Raw genomic sequence first — 16,243 nt, forward strand, 5'->3', positions numbered from 1 at the left:
ACACACACACACACACACACACACACACACACACACACACACACACACACACACACACACACACACACACACACACACACACACACACACACACACACACACACTAATAATCCGACGTACACAAGTACCTGTACACCTTCTTAATAGTTACATAACGAAAAGAAGTTAATAAATACTAGCAATGCTTATACAAATGATCACAATCAGTCACCTAATTGCACACGCGGAAAAAGGAAGAGCAATATAGATAAATATAGGGTTATAAATAAATAAACACATGTGTTTTATAGAAAAGGAGACGTTCAACACACGCCGTCATGACCGCAAAATTCACCGACACTTAGTGATTTAAATGCCACGTACAAAGTTGGGCAAGAATTACGAATCAAGTTAGATTTATATATAATTAGAAGCTACATACAGTATATTATATATATATGTGTGTATGTGTAAATTATATATTGCATTTTTAATATAATATATAATTAACTTTTGTAATTTATATGTAAGTTACAATATTTAACACCATATCACATGCTATATATGGTGTATGATATATTTATTAATGTTATATTTATTACATTGTATTAAAATCAAATACACTGCACGGCAATGACATATTAATATACAGTATATGATAAATATACATCGTAGTCAATTCATAACATGTATAGACGACAGAATTTCTCTCTCTCTCTCACACACACATATACATATATATATTATACACACACATATATACACATATATATATTATACATACACACACATATATATACATACACATACATACATACAGTATATGTATATTTTAAAAATCTGCAAAATGGGTGTGCTATTCGCGCATTAGGGCGGTAGGGGGTTTGTTTTGAGGTTACGGCCTTTGACAGAAATCGTCCCTCCGATCCAGCTAAATTAAATGCTTTTTACAGATTATATTTTCTAAAACTCAGCAGCACAGATGGGACTTATTTCAAGGGATTCCTTAATCCCAGAGTCGGGAGAGGGAGGGCCAGTTGAAGGGAAGCGCAGGTTTGGGCCCTTGGTTGCCGCTCTCAACTCGCTCCCATAACGAACTCGTCGCCTGTTGGCCAATTCATAAATTATTTATTACTGCATGGTACCTATTTTATTTGCACCTATTGTTGTAAATTTTACCAGCTCGAATCTTTGACATTAGATGAATATCTCAGTCAAGCGAAGAGCAAGTTAAAAAATAGGCTCGAAGACGCAGTGAACATTATGTATTTATATCACCGCTCTTTAAACCAGCCCTCCCAATAGTTTCATCCTGACAAACTTAACATGCCTTCAATATTTTTCTCCTCCATCAGATTTCCGAACAGTCATGAACTCATGAACTGTTGCATTTTTCCTTTGCACTATTTATTTCTGCAAATTTTTACGTCTTGCACTGTACGGCTGCCACAAAACAACAAAACAACATGTCTAGAGCCTTTTAGTTTGATCCTTTATTTTATAATCAATTAAATTCTCCCCTAGAATTTTTTTTAAAATCCCAGTTAACCAGGACCTCCCACTCCGCTTTCAAAGTGTAAAATAAGATTATGACCAATGGATTAGCCCACGCAGTTTGAGGATCCTTGTCGACGACGAAAGAAAATATAACTCAGGGGGAAACACAAGTGAACCGTTCACTCTTCATTAAGTTCAAGATATGCATTGCTGATACCCCTGATTTTATGTGGGTGACCGAAAGTCCTTATGATGCAATCTACACACACACACACACACACACACACACACACACACACACACACACACACACACACACACACACACACACACACACACACACACACACACACACACACACACACACACACACACCTTACGACCGTAACAGAGATACCTCTCAACGGCGAGAAATCCTGAGAATATCTCTCTGCAAGACTACCTAATTTCAGGAGATCCGGGGTAGGGGTAGTTCGTGGTTTAAGGGGTGGGGGGGAGGTGGGGTTGGAAGAAGATTTTGGATGGGAGGGGACTACTTTATGTCGCCCCAATTCCCGGTCCATTGTTGCTGAAATGCGCCGGAGGGCTTTGAAAGGCTTCTGTGTTGGTCCCTCGCCCTGGAGGTAACCCCCACACCCGCCCTCCCTTCTTCCTCGTCAATTCACAGCTTTGGCAGTGTCGTAAATCTCCCTGGGTAATTAAACTGCGTGAGACTCCTCTGCCTTTTTTTTCTCTCTAAAATGACAATAATCGCCAGTGATACCAATTCAGTTTGTAGTTTTTCCCCCTCCCCGCAAGAACTGCGGCTGAGGCAGATTGTCTCCGGAGGGTGAAAAGAAAGGGTCTGAGAAAGGTCACACACACACACACACTCATTTCCCCAGGAAATGTGGCCGCAAGCTCCAAAGTCTCGTTACAACAAGGGAGAGAGGGAAAGGGAGCGTCCAAATGAGGCCGTTGCAACTATGAGATTGGAGTCAGACCCATGGCGCGCATCCTCACAGGGGTTATACAACACGGAAACAGGCCGTTCGGCCCAGCTGGTCCATACCGACCAACATACCCATCTAAGCAAGTCCCAGCGTTCGGCGCATATCCCTCTAAACCAGGGTTTCGCAAAATGGAGCCCACGGAGGGGTCTATAGTAGGGGTCTATGGCTTTAAAAAGTTGGAAACCCATATACCTCAAAACCTTTTCTATCCATGTATCTGTCCAAGTGTCTTTCAAATGTTGTTAATGTACTTGCCTCAACCACTTCCTCTGGCAGCTCGTTCCACACACACACACACATTACTGTGTAAAACTGATCCATTGCAGGTAAATCTTGTCAATGTGCATTTTGAACGAAGCCTCTTGCATTATACTAAATCCATTCACTTTATCACTGGCCCTCTCACTCCATCTCTGTTTCTGTTGCACTCTCTAATTCATTCATATTTAGCTCCATCTCCCTTTTTGTCTTTCTCTCTATCACTCCCTCTACTACTCTCCCTCTCACCATCTTGCTCTACTTCTCTCTCTACACCTTTACCCCCTCCTCTACAACCCCACTCTCTGTCCTGCCTCTCTTTCTCCCTGTCTTCTCTCTGTACCACTCTTTCTCTACCATCCCCTCTTTACTCTCTCTGCCTCTCTACCCCCCTTTTACAACCCCTCTCTCTACTCACAGCCTCTCTCTTTACCATCTCATTTTCCCTTCACTTTCTATCAATCCAGTTCTGTGGTTTCTTTTGATTTATCTGTTTCCACTCAGTCTTCCCCCCCCCCCACGCTCTTGTTCCTTCTATTCATCCATCTTGCTGTGGTTATTTATTTCTGTCTATATAGACATATTTATCTATCCATCTATCAATCTCACCCTATCTCTACTTCTTCTTCCATCTCTCTCCTTTTTCATAAACACACACACACACACACACCCTCTGATCACTATGACTGGGTCGAGACACATCAAGAATTATTTTTTGTTTACAAGGATGATTAAGTGAGGTGTAGTTATCATTTCCGGGGAAGGATTTTGCTGTCACTGTTGTATCCTCTGTGCTTGATCAGAAGAGGGGTGTGTGGATTGAGAGAAGGTTGATGTGTGATGTGTTGGGAGGTGGGGTGACGAACAAGTGTGGTGGGGAGGAAGGGAGAGAAAATTGTAGAGCTGACAGTTCTGTTAACAGTAAATTGCTTAAAGAACAATTTATCTCAGCAGAGCAGATGTGAAAATGACAGAATCGGCCCATCAAGGCTTGAGAAGTTAGAACAAGGAGAGAGAGAGAATGCAAAAACAAGTGAGTGGGAAGGAGAGAGCGTATGAGACAGAGAGGAGAGAGAGTGGGAAAGATGGGGTGTAGCAAGAGAGTATGGGTAAGGGAGTAGAATAATAGAATATAAAAATTACTGGTTGGGCTACACTTGGAGTACTGTGTACATATCAGCATTCCACTTTACAGGAAAGATGTGGTTGTGCTGAGGAGAGGAGGAGAGTCAGAAGGATGGTGCCTGAATTGGGAGCCTTTAGCTATTTTAGTACTGGACAGGCTGGGCTTGTTTTTGCCTGGTGTGTGTGTGTGTCTCTCTCTCTAACTTTATTCATCCATCTCCAGCCAGTATGGACAGTGTTGTGTGCCATCGTGCACTGCTCATCTGTCTGTTCTGGTCTCTCTCTCCTTCTACCTGTTTGCCCTTCTCCCACGTGTCACCCATCCATCCCTCTGATGTGTCCTCCTGTCGATTCACCTGAACTTTTTGTTCAGCCTGACTCCTTCCACCCACGGAAACACTTTCCGTTTCTCTGTGTTTCCAAAACAATAACTTTGGGCACATCTCAATGTGATCCACTTGCCTCCTATTTAGACTGATAGACAGATACTCTATGGATCCCAAAGGAAATTACAGCATCACAGCAGCATTACAAGTGCACAGATATACAAATATTGGAAGAGAAGCAAGAAAGAATAAAAAATAAGTTAGCTTAAAAATAAGATGTAAAAGATTTACAAGTCAAAGATGACAAAATTCATAAGTTCACACTGATAAAATGGTAGTGCAAGAATTACAGTAATGGGTGCACATTCACACCGTCCTGATAAGAAGTGATGGTAGTATTGCACAGGGTGTCCGTGATAGCAGGGTGTGGTAAACTGAACCAAACAGAGCTTAAACACAGGTTAATAACAGTCTAACAGGAGGGAAGAGTGTAATTACTTCCCTGGCTATAGTTTGACTCATTATAGAGCCTAATGGCCGAGGGTAAGAATTACCTCATACAGCGCTCTTTGGAGCAGCGCAGTTGTCTTAGTCTCTTACGAAAAGTGCTCCTCTGTTCAGCTAAAATGGGATGCAAACAGTGAGAAACATTGTCTGGAATTGCCAGGATTTTCCTTGGGGTCCTTTATTCCACCACAGCCTCCAGTGTGTCCAGTTTGACTCCTATGTCTTTCTAATCAGTTTATTGAGCCTGTTGGCATCACCCATGTTTGATGCCATTTCCCCAGCACTCCACCCCATAGAACAGACTGGTAGAACATGTGAAGGAGAGGCCTGCACAGTCCAAAGGACCTCAGTCTCCTCAGGAAGCAGAGGTGACTCTGGCCCTTCTTGTACACAGCCTCTGTGTTGGTGTTCCACTCAAGTCTGTCATCCAGGTGCAACCCCAGATACTTGTAGGTCCTCACCACATCCACGTCCTCACCATCAATAGCAACAGGGAGCAGTTCAGGCTTAGTCTTCCTAAAGTCCATCACCATCTCCTTTGTCTTACTGATGTTGAGCTGCAGATGATTCAGCTTGCACCATTTGACAAAGTCCTCCACCAGGGCCCTGTATTCATCCTCCTGTGCTCCCTTTAGACACCCAACTATTGCTGAGTCATCAGAGAATTTCTGCAGGTGACACGACTCAGTGTTGTATCTAAAGTCCGAGGTATACAGGGTAAACAGGAAGGGAGGCAATACAGTCCCCTGTGGAGCCCCAGTGCTGCTAATAGCCATGTCTGACACACAGCTCTGAAGCTGCACAGACTTTAGAGAGGGAAAGTTGGCTTAGTCTCTGATTTGGGAAGAGGCATTCTGTCCATCACCATCTCCTTTGTCTTACTCAGGAGTGGGGTGGTTGTAGTGGGATTAGTGGATTGCAGAGAGAAACCATAGAACGGTACAGCACAGTAGGGGCCCTTTGGCCCACAATGTTGTGCTGATCTATATAAACCTACTCCACCATCAATCTGACCCTTCCTTCCTACACGGCCCATAGCCCACCATTTTACTTACATCCATGTGCCTATCTAAGAGTCTCTTAGATGTCCCTCAGGTATCACAAGGGCAACAGATAGGGTGAATGTGCCCACAGACTTTTTCCCAAAGGTTGTGGAATCAAGAGCAAGATAGCATGGTTTTAAGGTGAAAGGGGAGACACCTATACTAGGAACCCGAGCGGCCACTTTTTCACCCAGAGAAAAAATTTAAAGGGATATGGGCCAAACACAGGTATGAGGAAATGGTTTGAATGGGGGTTTTGGCTAGCATGGAGCAGTTGGGCTGAAGGGCCTGCATCCATGATGTATGATGTTTCTCTCCATCATTCCCTCTTTCTGCATTTCTCTGCATCTCTCTCTCTTGTCTGCTTCTCTCTCGCTCTCTCTCTCTGTGTCAAAAATTAAAGAAAATCCTGTCCTGTCAGGAATGAGCCAGGGGGTGGGGGTGCACGGCGTTGTGGTGGGGAGATGAAATTAAAATGATTTTTTGGGCAGATCACATTCGGTGGGACCTCTGAGGATACCGAGTGTGCAAAATGAAACTAAAGAAAGGCAAATCCACTCCCCCCCCCCCAATACTCCAGTGATTGGAAAAACAACCTCGAGGGAAGGTCTTCTGATTTAAAAGGCATTCATTTGCAGTAACGAGGCACTTAATTTCATTAATGCTCCAAATTAATGTAGCAGTTGTTGAAGGAATCTTCTCTTACAACTCTGCACCACCCACTCACATTCCTTCACTCAGTTTCTCCTTCTCCCTTGACTTCTCCCTCTCTCTATCTGTCTTTTCACCACCACTCCCTCTCTCCTTCCTCTCCCATTTCCTTCCTCCTGCTCTTCCCCTCCCCCTTTTTCTTTCTCCCTCCTCTCTGTCTGCACTCTGCCCCTCCCCCACTTTTCCCACCCTGTTTTGCCCTCTCCCACTCTCCTCTCCTTGCTCCCTCTCTCCTCACCTCCCCTTCTCTCCCCTTCCACCCCACCTCCATTTCTCCCACTCTCCCCATCTACCCTCCTCATCTTCCTCCCTCTCCTCACCCTGTCCCTATCTTCTTCCTTCCCTTCTCTTCCTCTCTCTCCCCAGCTTGCTGCACTCTCCTCATTCTTCTCCTTCTCCCTCCATTTTGCCCCTAACCCCTCCATTCCCTCATTCCCTATCTCTCTCTCTCTGCCCCTCTATTTCCTTCCCTCTCTCCATCCATCTCTCCCTCTTTGTCCCTCTCATATGAGGAGCACTTGAGGAGTGCAATGAATGAGGAGTGTTTGATGTCTCTGGACCTGTGCCCGCTAGAGCTTAGAGAATGAGGGGGATCTTATTGAAACTTTTTGAATATTGAAAGATGTTGATAGAGTGGAGATAGAGAAGATATTTCAATAGAACATAGAACACTACAGCCCACAATATTGTCTTGTCTTTTTAACCTACTCCAAGATCAATCTAACCCTTCTCTCCTATAATGCCCTCCATTTACCTTTCACCCATGCGCCTATCTAAGAGTCTCTTATATGTCCCTGATGTATCTGCCTCTATCACTACCAGGGTAGGACACAGGGCATTCCATGCACCCAGCATTCTCTGTGTAAAGAACTAAACTCTGATATTCCCCCATATTCTTTCCTCCAATCACCTTAAAATTATGCCTTAGCCATTTCAACCCTGGGAAAAAGTCTCTGGCTATCCACTCTATCAAGTCACCTTGATAGAAACATAGAAAACCTACAGCATAATACAGGCCCTTCGGCCCACAAAGCTGTGTCGAACATGTCCTTACCTTAGAAATTACCTAGGGTTACCCATAGCCCTCTATTTTTCTAAGCTCCATGTATCCATCCAGGAGTCTCTTAAAAGACCCTGTCGCATCCGCCTCCACCACCGTCACCGGCAGCCCATTCCACGCACTCACCACTCTCTGTGTAATAACAAACTTACCCCTGACATCTCCTCTGTACCTACTCCCCAGCACCTTAAACCTCTGTCCTCTTGTGGCAACCATTTCAGCCCTGGGAAAAAGCCTCTGACTATCCACACGATCAATGCCTCTCATCATCTTGTGCACCTCTATCAGGTCAACTCTATCACTCCAAAGAGAAAAGGCCGAGTTCACTCAACCTATTCTCACAAGGCATGCTCCCCATCCAGGCAACATCCTTGTAAATCTCCTCTGCACCCTTTCTATAGTTTCCACATCCTTCCTGTAGTGAGGCGACCAGAACTGAGCACAGTACTCCAAGTGGGGTCTGTCCAGGGTCCTATATAGCTGCAGCATTACTTCTCAGCTCTTAAACTTAATCCCACGATTGATGAAGGCCAATACACATGCGCCTTCTTAACCACAGAGTCAACCTGTGCAGCTGCTTTGAGTGTCCTATGGATTCAGACCCCAAGATCCCTCTGATCCTCCACTCTGCCAAGAGTCTTACCATTAATACTATATTCTGCCATCATATTTGACCTACCATATTTGACCACACTTTTGTGAGGTGGTTGAACTCCATCTGCTACTTCTCAGCCCAGTTTTGCATCCTATCAATGTCCCGTTGTAACCTTTGACAGCCCTCCACACTATCCACAACACCTCCAACCTTTGTGTCATCAACAAACTTACTAACCCATCCCTCCACTTCCACATTCAGGTCTTGTATAAAAATCATGAAGACTAAGGGTCCCAGAACAGATCCCTGAGGCACTCCACTGGTGACCAACCTCATGCAGAATTTGACCCATCTACAACCACTCTTTGCCTTCTGTGGGCAAGCCAGTTCTGGATCCACAAAGCAATGTCCCCTTGGATCCCATGCCTCCTTACTTTCTCAATAAGCCTTGCATGGGGTACCTTACCAAATGCCTTGCTGAAATCTATATACACTACATCTACTGCTCTACCTTCATCAATGTTTTTAGTCGCAGCCTGCCCTTGACAAAGCCATGCTGACTATTCCTCATCGTATTCTGCCTCTCCAAATGTTCATAAATCCTGCCTCTCAGGGTCTTCTCCATCAACTTACCAACCACTGAAGTAAGACTCACTGGTCTATAATTTCCTTTCATCGTCCTTAATTCCAAAGAGAAAAGCCCTGGCTCACTCAACCTATCCTCATAAGACATGGTCTATAATCCAGGCAGCATCCTTCTAAATCTCCTCTGCCCCCTCACTAAATGTTCCATATCCTTCCGATAGTGAGGGACCAGGACTGAACAGAATGCTCTAGGTGAGGTCTAACCTGACTTTTATAGAGCTGCAACATTAACAACAAAGAGAGTCTTGGAGCAGACAGCACAGCCTCAAAAGAGAAGGGTGTCCTTTAAGATCAGAGGTGAAGAGGATTTTCTTTAGTCAGAGGGTGGAGAACCTGTGGAATTCATTGCCACAGATGATTGCGGAGGCCAAGTCATTGTGTATATTTAAAACAGAGGTTGACAGGTTCTTGATTAATAAGGGTGTCAAAGGTTACAGGATGAAAGCAGGAGAAAGGGGTTGAGGGGGACAATAAATCAGCCATGATGGAATGGCAGAGCAGACTCAATGGGCCGAGTGGCCTAATTCTGCTCCTATGTCTTGTGGTCTTATCGTATCTCTCTCTCTCCCTCACAAGATGTGAAATGTTCCAAAGTAGCATTTAAAAAGAAATTCTCCCACAGCTGCACATTACAGAGTCACTAAACTATTTCCCTTGGGGAAAACCTTAACCCGAAGAAGCTATCTATTACAGTTGGAAGAAAGGGAGAAGTGTTGAATCCATTGCTGACGGCCACTCGATGTTTTGTATGCAAATAACATTCCCTAACTTTAGAACTTGAGATATCCATCTAACTCAAAAAATGGAGAAAGTATGAAACAACTGTTTGAACTGTTTGAGACTCTGACAAATGTAGCCATCTGAATACATAAATGGGGTGTAACTAGTCCAAAGTACATGGATGCGAGCACAAGGCGTGGTTATTAATAGTCAGTGTTAGACTTTATTCACCCCTTAGTCTCCTACACTCTGAACAATAAGGTCCAAGACTGTCCAACTTCTTGCTCAACTCAATCCCTCATGTCCTGGGAACATCCTTGTTAATCTCTTCTGCAATCTTTTCATTGCTTAAGATAATTAATAATAATTCGTTATTATTTAGAAGAACATTTAGAACACCATGGTTCAAGGTAAATTTATTATCCAAGTGCGTATATGTTACCAGATACAACCTTAAGATTCATTTCCTTGCAGGCATTTACAATGAAATAAAGAAACACAATACAATTTTAATGAAAAACTATACACAGGCAAAGACTGACAGATGTGCAAAAGAAGATAAGTAAAATAATAACAATAATGAGAACATGAAAGTGGGTCTGTGGTTTGTAGGATCAGTTAAAGAGTAGTGGTGATTGAAATTATCAACATAATATTTAGAACATGCACTAACTGGGCACTTTATTAGGTATCCCTGTAGATTAGATTAGATTAGATTCAACTTTATTGTCGTTGTGCTGAGTACAGATACAAAGACAATGAAATGCAGTTAGCATCGAACCAGAAATGCAAAGAATAGTGTTATTTACAAAATAACTGTGAATAAAAAGTAAGTGCTACAGCACACAAATATAAAAGTACTGAGACGGTACAAAATGGGTGCGATACTGCTTAGCGCTGTGATGTGAGGTTCAGCAGGGTCACAGCCTCAGGGAAGAAGCTCTTCCTGAGCCTGCTGGTGCGGGAGTGGAGGCTCCTGTAGCGCCTACCAGATGGGAGGAGAGCAAGAAGTCCATGGTTAGGGTGAGATGCATCCTCGATAATGCTTTTCACCCTGCCCAGGCAGTGTTTATGGTAGACCTACTTGTTAATCAGCCAATCATGTGGCAGCAACTCAATGCATAAAAGCATGCAGACATGGTCAAGAGGTTCAATTGTTGTTCAGACCAAGCACCAGAATGGGGAAGAAATGTGCTCTAAGTGACTATGACCGTGGAATGATTGTTGGTGCCAGACAGGGTGGTTTGAGTATCTCAGAAATACTAATGTCCAGGAATCTTCAGACACAAAAGTTTACAGAGAATGGTGTGAATGGTGGGGTATATCAAGGGACAGAGGAATGTTGGTGTACAAGGTTAGGGTACACACAGTGAATGGTGGGGTATATCGAGGGACAGAGGCCACTAAGTGTATTAGGGTAGGAAACACACTGTGAATGTTGGGGAGTGTCGAGAGACAACAAAATCTCAGTGTACAAGGGGGGGACACACACAGAGAATGGTGGGATATATCAAGGGACAGAGGGATCTTGAAGTACAAGGGTAGGACACGCACCATGAATTATGACGTATGGCGAGGGGCAGAGGGACATCAGTATATAAATTAGGACACACACAGTGAATGGTGGTGAGTGTCGAGGGGCAGAGGGACATCGGTGTATAAAATAGTGCACTCACATTGAATGGTGCGGAGTGTCGAGGGGCAGATGGACATCGGTGTATAAAATAGGACACAGACAGGTAGTGGTGGTAAGTGTCGAGGGGCAGATGGACATCAGTGTATAAAATAGGACACAGACAGTGAATGGTGGTGAGTGTCGAGGGGCAGAGGGACATTAGTGTATTAAATAGGACACACGCTGTGAATGGTGGTGAGTGTCGAGGGGCAGATGGACATCAGTGTATAAAATAGGACACGCACGGTAAATGGTGGTGAGTGTCGAGGGGAAGAAGGACATCAGTGCAGAAAATAGGACACAGACAGTGTATGGTGTGGAGTGTTGAGGGGCAGAGGGACATCAGTGTATAAAATAGGACACAGACAGTGTATGGTGTGGAGTGTCGAGGGGCAGAGGGACATGGGGTAGAAGATAGGACACAGACATTGAATGGTGGGGAGTGTCGAGCGGCAGAGGGACTTCAGTGTATAAAATAGTGCACTCACATTGAATGGTGCGGAGTGTCGAGGGGCAGATGGACATCGGTGTATAAAATAGGACACAGACAGGTAGTGGTGGTAAGTGTCGAGGGGCAGATGGACATCAGTGTATAAAATAGGACACAGACAGTGAATGGTGGTGAGTGTCGAGGGGCAGAGGGACATTAGTGTATTAAATAGGACACACGCTGTGAATGGTGGTGAGTGTCGAGGGGCAGATGGACATCAGTGTATAAAATAGGACACGCACGGTAAATGGTGGTGAGTGTCGAGGGGAAGAAGGACATCAGTGCAGAAAATAGGACACAGACAGTGTATGGTGTGGAGTGTTGAGGGGCAGAGGGACATCAGTGTATAAAATAGGACACAGACAGTGTATGGTGTGGAGTGTCGAGGGGCAGAGGGACATGGGGTAGAAGATAGGACACAGACATTGAATGGTGGGGAGTGTCGAGCGGCAGAGGGACATCGGTGTATAAAATAGGACACACACAGTGAATGGTGTGGAGTGTTGAGGGGCAGAGGGACATCAGTGTATAAAATAGGACACACTGAATGGTGGTGAGTGTCGAGGGGCAGATGGACATCAGTGTATAAAATAGGACACACAGCGAGTGGTGTGGAGTGTGGAGGGACCGAGGGACATCAGTGTATAAAATAGGACACAGACAGTGAATGCTGGTGAGTGTCGAGGGGCAGAGGGACATCAGTGTATAAAATAGGAAAAACACTGTGAATGGTGTGGAGTGTGGAGGGACCGAGGGACATCAGTGTATAAAATAGGACACACACGGTGAATGGTGTGGAGTGTCGAGGGGCAGAGGGTCATTGGTGTACAAGATAGGACACACACATTGAATGGTGTGGAGTGTCGAGGGGCAGAGGGACATCAGTGTATAAAATAGGACACACACTGTGAATGGTGTGGAGTGTTGAGGGGCAGAGGGACATCAGTGTATAAAATAGGATACACAGTGAATGGTGTGGAGTGTCAAGGGGCAGAGGGACATCAGTGTATAAAATAGGACAAACACTGTGAATGGTGTGGAGTGTCGAGGGGCAGAGAAACATCAGTGTATAAAATTGACACACACTGTGAATGGTGTGGAGTGTCGAGGGGCAGATGGACATCAGTGTATAAAATAGGACACAGACATTGAATGGTGGTGAGTGTCGAGGGGCAGAGGGACATCGGTGTATAAAATAGGACACACACAGTGAATGGTGTGGAGTGTCGAGGGGTAGATGGACATCGGTGTATAAAATAGGACACACACAGTGAATGGTGGTGAGAGTCGAGGGGGAGATGGACATCAGTGTATAAAATAGGACACACACAGTGAATGGTGTGGAGTGTCGAGAGACAGAGGGACATCAGTGTATAAAATAGGACACAGACAGGTAGAGGTGGTAAGTGTCGCGGGGCAGATGGACATCAGTGTATAAAATAGGACACAGACAGTGAATGGTGGTGAGTGTCGAGGGGCAGAGGGACATTAGTGTATTAAATAGGACACAGGCTGTGAATGGTGGTGAGTGTCGAGGGGCAGATGGACATCAGTGTATAAAATAGGACACAGACATTGAATGGTGGTGAGTGTCGAGGGGCAGAGGGACATCGGTGTATAAAATAGGACACACACTGTGAATGGTGGTGAGTGTCGAGGGGCAGATGGACATCAGTGTATAAAATAGGACACAGACATTGAATGGTGGGGAGTGTCGAGGGGCAGAGGGACATCGGTGTATAAAACAGGACACACACAGTGAATGGTGTGGAGTGTTGAGGGGCAGAGGGACATCGGTGTATAAAATAGGACACAGACAGTATATGGTGTGGAGTGTCAAGGGGCAGAGGGACATGGGGTAGAAGATAGGACACAGACATTGAATGGTGGGGAGTGTCGAGCGGCAGAGGGACATCGGTGTATATAATAGGACAGACACTGTGAATGGTGTGAAGTGTCGAGTAGCAGAGGGACAACAGTGTATAAAATAGGACACACACGGTGAATGGTGTGGAGTGTCGAGGGGCAGAGGGACATCGGTGTATAAAATAGGACACACACAGTGAATGGTGTGGAGTGTTGAGGGGCAGAGGGACATCAGTGTATAAAATAGGACACACACAGTGAATGGTGTGGAGTGTGGAGGGACCGAGGGACATCAGTGTATAAAATAGGACACAGACAGTGAATGCTGGTGAGTGTCGAGGGGCAGAGGGACATCAGTGTATAAAATAGGAAAAACACTGTGAATGGTGTGGAGTGTGGAGGGACCGAGGGACATCAGTGTATAAAATAGGACACACATGGTGAATGGTGTGGAGTGTCGAGGGGCAGAGGGTCATTGGTGTACAAGATAGGACACACACATTGAATGGTGTGGAGTGTCGAGGGGCAGAGGGACATCAGTGTATAAAATAGGATACACAGTGAATGGTGTGGAGTGTCAAGGGGCAGAGGGACATAAGTGTATAAAATAGGACACAGTGTATGGTGTGGAGTGTCAAGGGGCAGAGGAACATCAGTGTATAAAATCGACACACACTGTGAATGGTGTGGAGTGTCGAGTGACACAGGGACATCGGTGTACAAGATAGGACACACACAGTGAATGGTGTGGAGTGTCGAGGGGCAGAGGGACATTGGTGTACAAGATAGGACACACACAGTGAATGGTGTGGAGTGTCGAGGGGTAGATGGACATCGGTGTATAAAATAGGAGACAAACAGTGAATGTTGCGGAGTTTCGAGGGGCAGAGGGACATCGGTGTATATAATAGGACACACACTGTGAATGGTGTGGAGTGTCGAGGGGCAGAGGGACATCGGTGTATAAAATGGGACATACACGGTGAATGGTGCTGAGTGTCGAGGGGCAGATGGACATCAGTGTATAAAATAGGACACACACTGTGAATGGTGGTGAGTGTCGAGGGGCAGAGGGACATCAGTGTATAAAATAGTGCACTCACATTGAATGGTGCGGAGTGTCGAGGGGCAGATGGACATCGGTGTATAAAATAGGACACAGACAGGTAGTGGTGGTAAGTGTCGAGGGGCAGATGGACATCAGTGTATAAAATAGGACACAGACAGTGAATGGTGGTGAGTGTTGAGGGGCAGAGGGACATTAGTGTATTAAATAGGACACACGCTGTGAATGGTGGTGAGTGTCGAGGGGCAGATGGACATCAGTGCATAAAATAGGACACAGACCGTGTATGGCGTGGAATGTCGAGGGGCAGAGGGACATGGGGTAGAAGATAGGACACAGACATTGAATGGTGGGGAGTGTCGAGCGGCAGAGGGACATCGGTGTATATAATAGGACACACACTGTGAATGGTGTGAAGTGTCGAGTAGCAGAGGGACAACAGTGTAAAAAATAGGACACACACGGTGAATGGTGTGGAGTGTCGAGGGGCAGAGGGACATCGGTGTATAAAATAGGACACACACAGTGAATGGTGTGGTGTGTTGAGGGGCAGAGGGACATCAGTGTATAAAATAGGACACACTGAATGGTGGTGAGTGTCGAGGGGCAGATGGACATCGGTATATAAAATAGGACACACACAGCGAGTGGTGTGGAGTGTGGAGGGACCGAGGGACATCAGTGTATAAAATAGGACACAGACAGTGAATGCTGGTGAGTGTGGAGGGACCGAGGGACATCAGTGTATAAAATAGGACACACACGGTGAATGGTGTGGAGTGTCGAGGGGCAGAGGGACATCGGTGTACAAGATAGGACACACACATTGAATGGTGTGGAGTGTCGAGGGGCAGAGGGACATCGGTGTATAAAATAGGATACACAGTGAATGGTGTGGAGTGTCAAGGGGCAGAGGGACATCAGTGTATAAAATAGGACACAGTGTATGGTGTGGAGTGTCGAGGGGCAGAGGAACATCAGTGTATAAAATCGACACACTGTGAATGGTGTGGAGTGTCGAGTGACACAGGGACATCGGTGTACAAGATAGGACACACACAGTGAATGGTGTGGAGTGTCGAGGGGCAGAGGGACATTGGTGTACAAGATAGGACACACACAGTGAATGGTGTGGAGTGTCGAGGGGTAGATGGACATCGGTGTATAAAATAGGAGACAAACAGTGAATGTTGCGGAGTTTCGAGGGGCAGAGGGACATCGGTGTATAAAATAGGACACGCACAGTGAATGGTGTGGAGTGTTGAGGGGCAGAGGGACATCAGTGTATAAAATAGGACACACTGAATGGTGGTGAGTGTCGAGGGGCAGATGGACATCAGTGTATAAAATAGGACACACAGCGAGTGGTGTGGAGTGTGGAGGGACCGAGGGACATCAGTGTATAAAATAGGACACAGACAGTGAATGCTGGTGAGTGTCGAGGGGCAGAGGGACATCAGTGTATAAAATAGGAAAAACACTGTGAATGGTGTGGAGTGTGGAGGGACCGAGGGACATCAGTGTATAAAATAGGACACACACGGTGAATGGTGTGGAGTGTCGAGGGGCAGAGGGTCATTGGTGTACAAGATAGGACACACACATTGAATGGTGTGGAGTGTCGAGAGGCAGAGGGACATCAGTGTATAAAATAGGATACACAGTGAATGGTGTGGAGTGTCGAGGGG

General features: G+C 45.5%; 1 protein-coding gene across 3 annotated transcripts in view; it reads right to left on the reverse strand.

The window, feature by feature from the left end:
* Positions 1 to 16,243, reverse strand: part of LOC140741246 (uncharacterized) — a 219,007-nt gene that overhangs the window by 9,185 nt on the left and 193,579 nt on the right. Inside the window, exon 1 of one of the 3 annotated variants that reach the window (XM_073071227.1) lies at positions 1,874 to 1,922. The exons of the other annotated variants lie outside the window; for them this stretch is intronic. The gene's annotated coding sequence lies outside the window, so the exon portion shown is untranslated. Of the gene's footprint in view, positions 1 to 1,873; positions 1,923 to 16,243 lie in introns of those variants that run through there. 3 annotated transcript variants of the gene reach the window in all.

This window comes from Hemitrygon akajei, chromosome 18 (genome assembly GCF_048418815.1).
Source record: "Hemitrygon akajei chromosome 18, sHemAka1.3, whole genome shotgun sequence".
Taxonomy (NCBI): Eukaryota; Metazoa; Chordata; class Chondrichthyes; order Myliobatiformes; family Dasyatidae; genus Hemitrygon; species Hemitrygon akajei.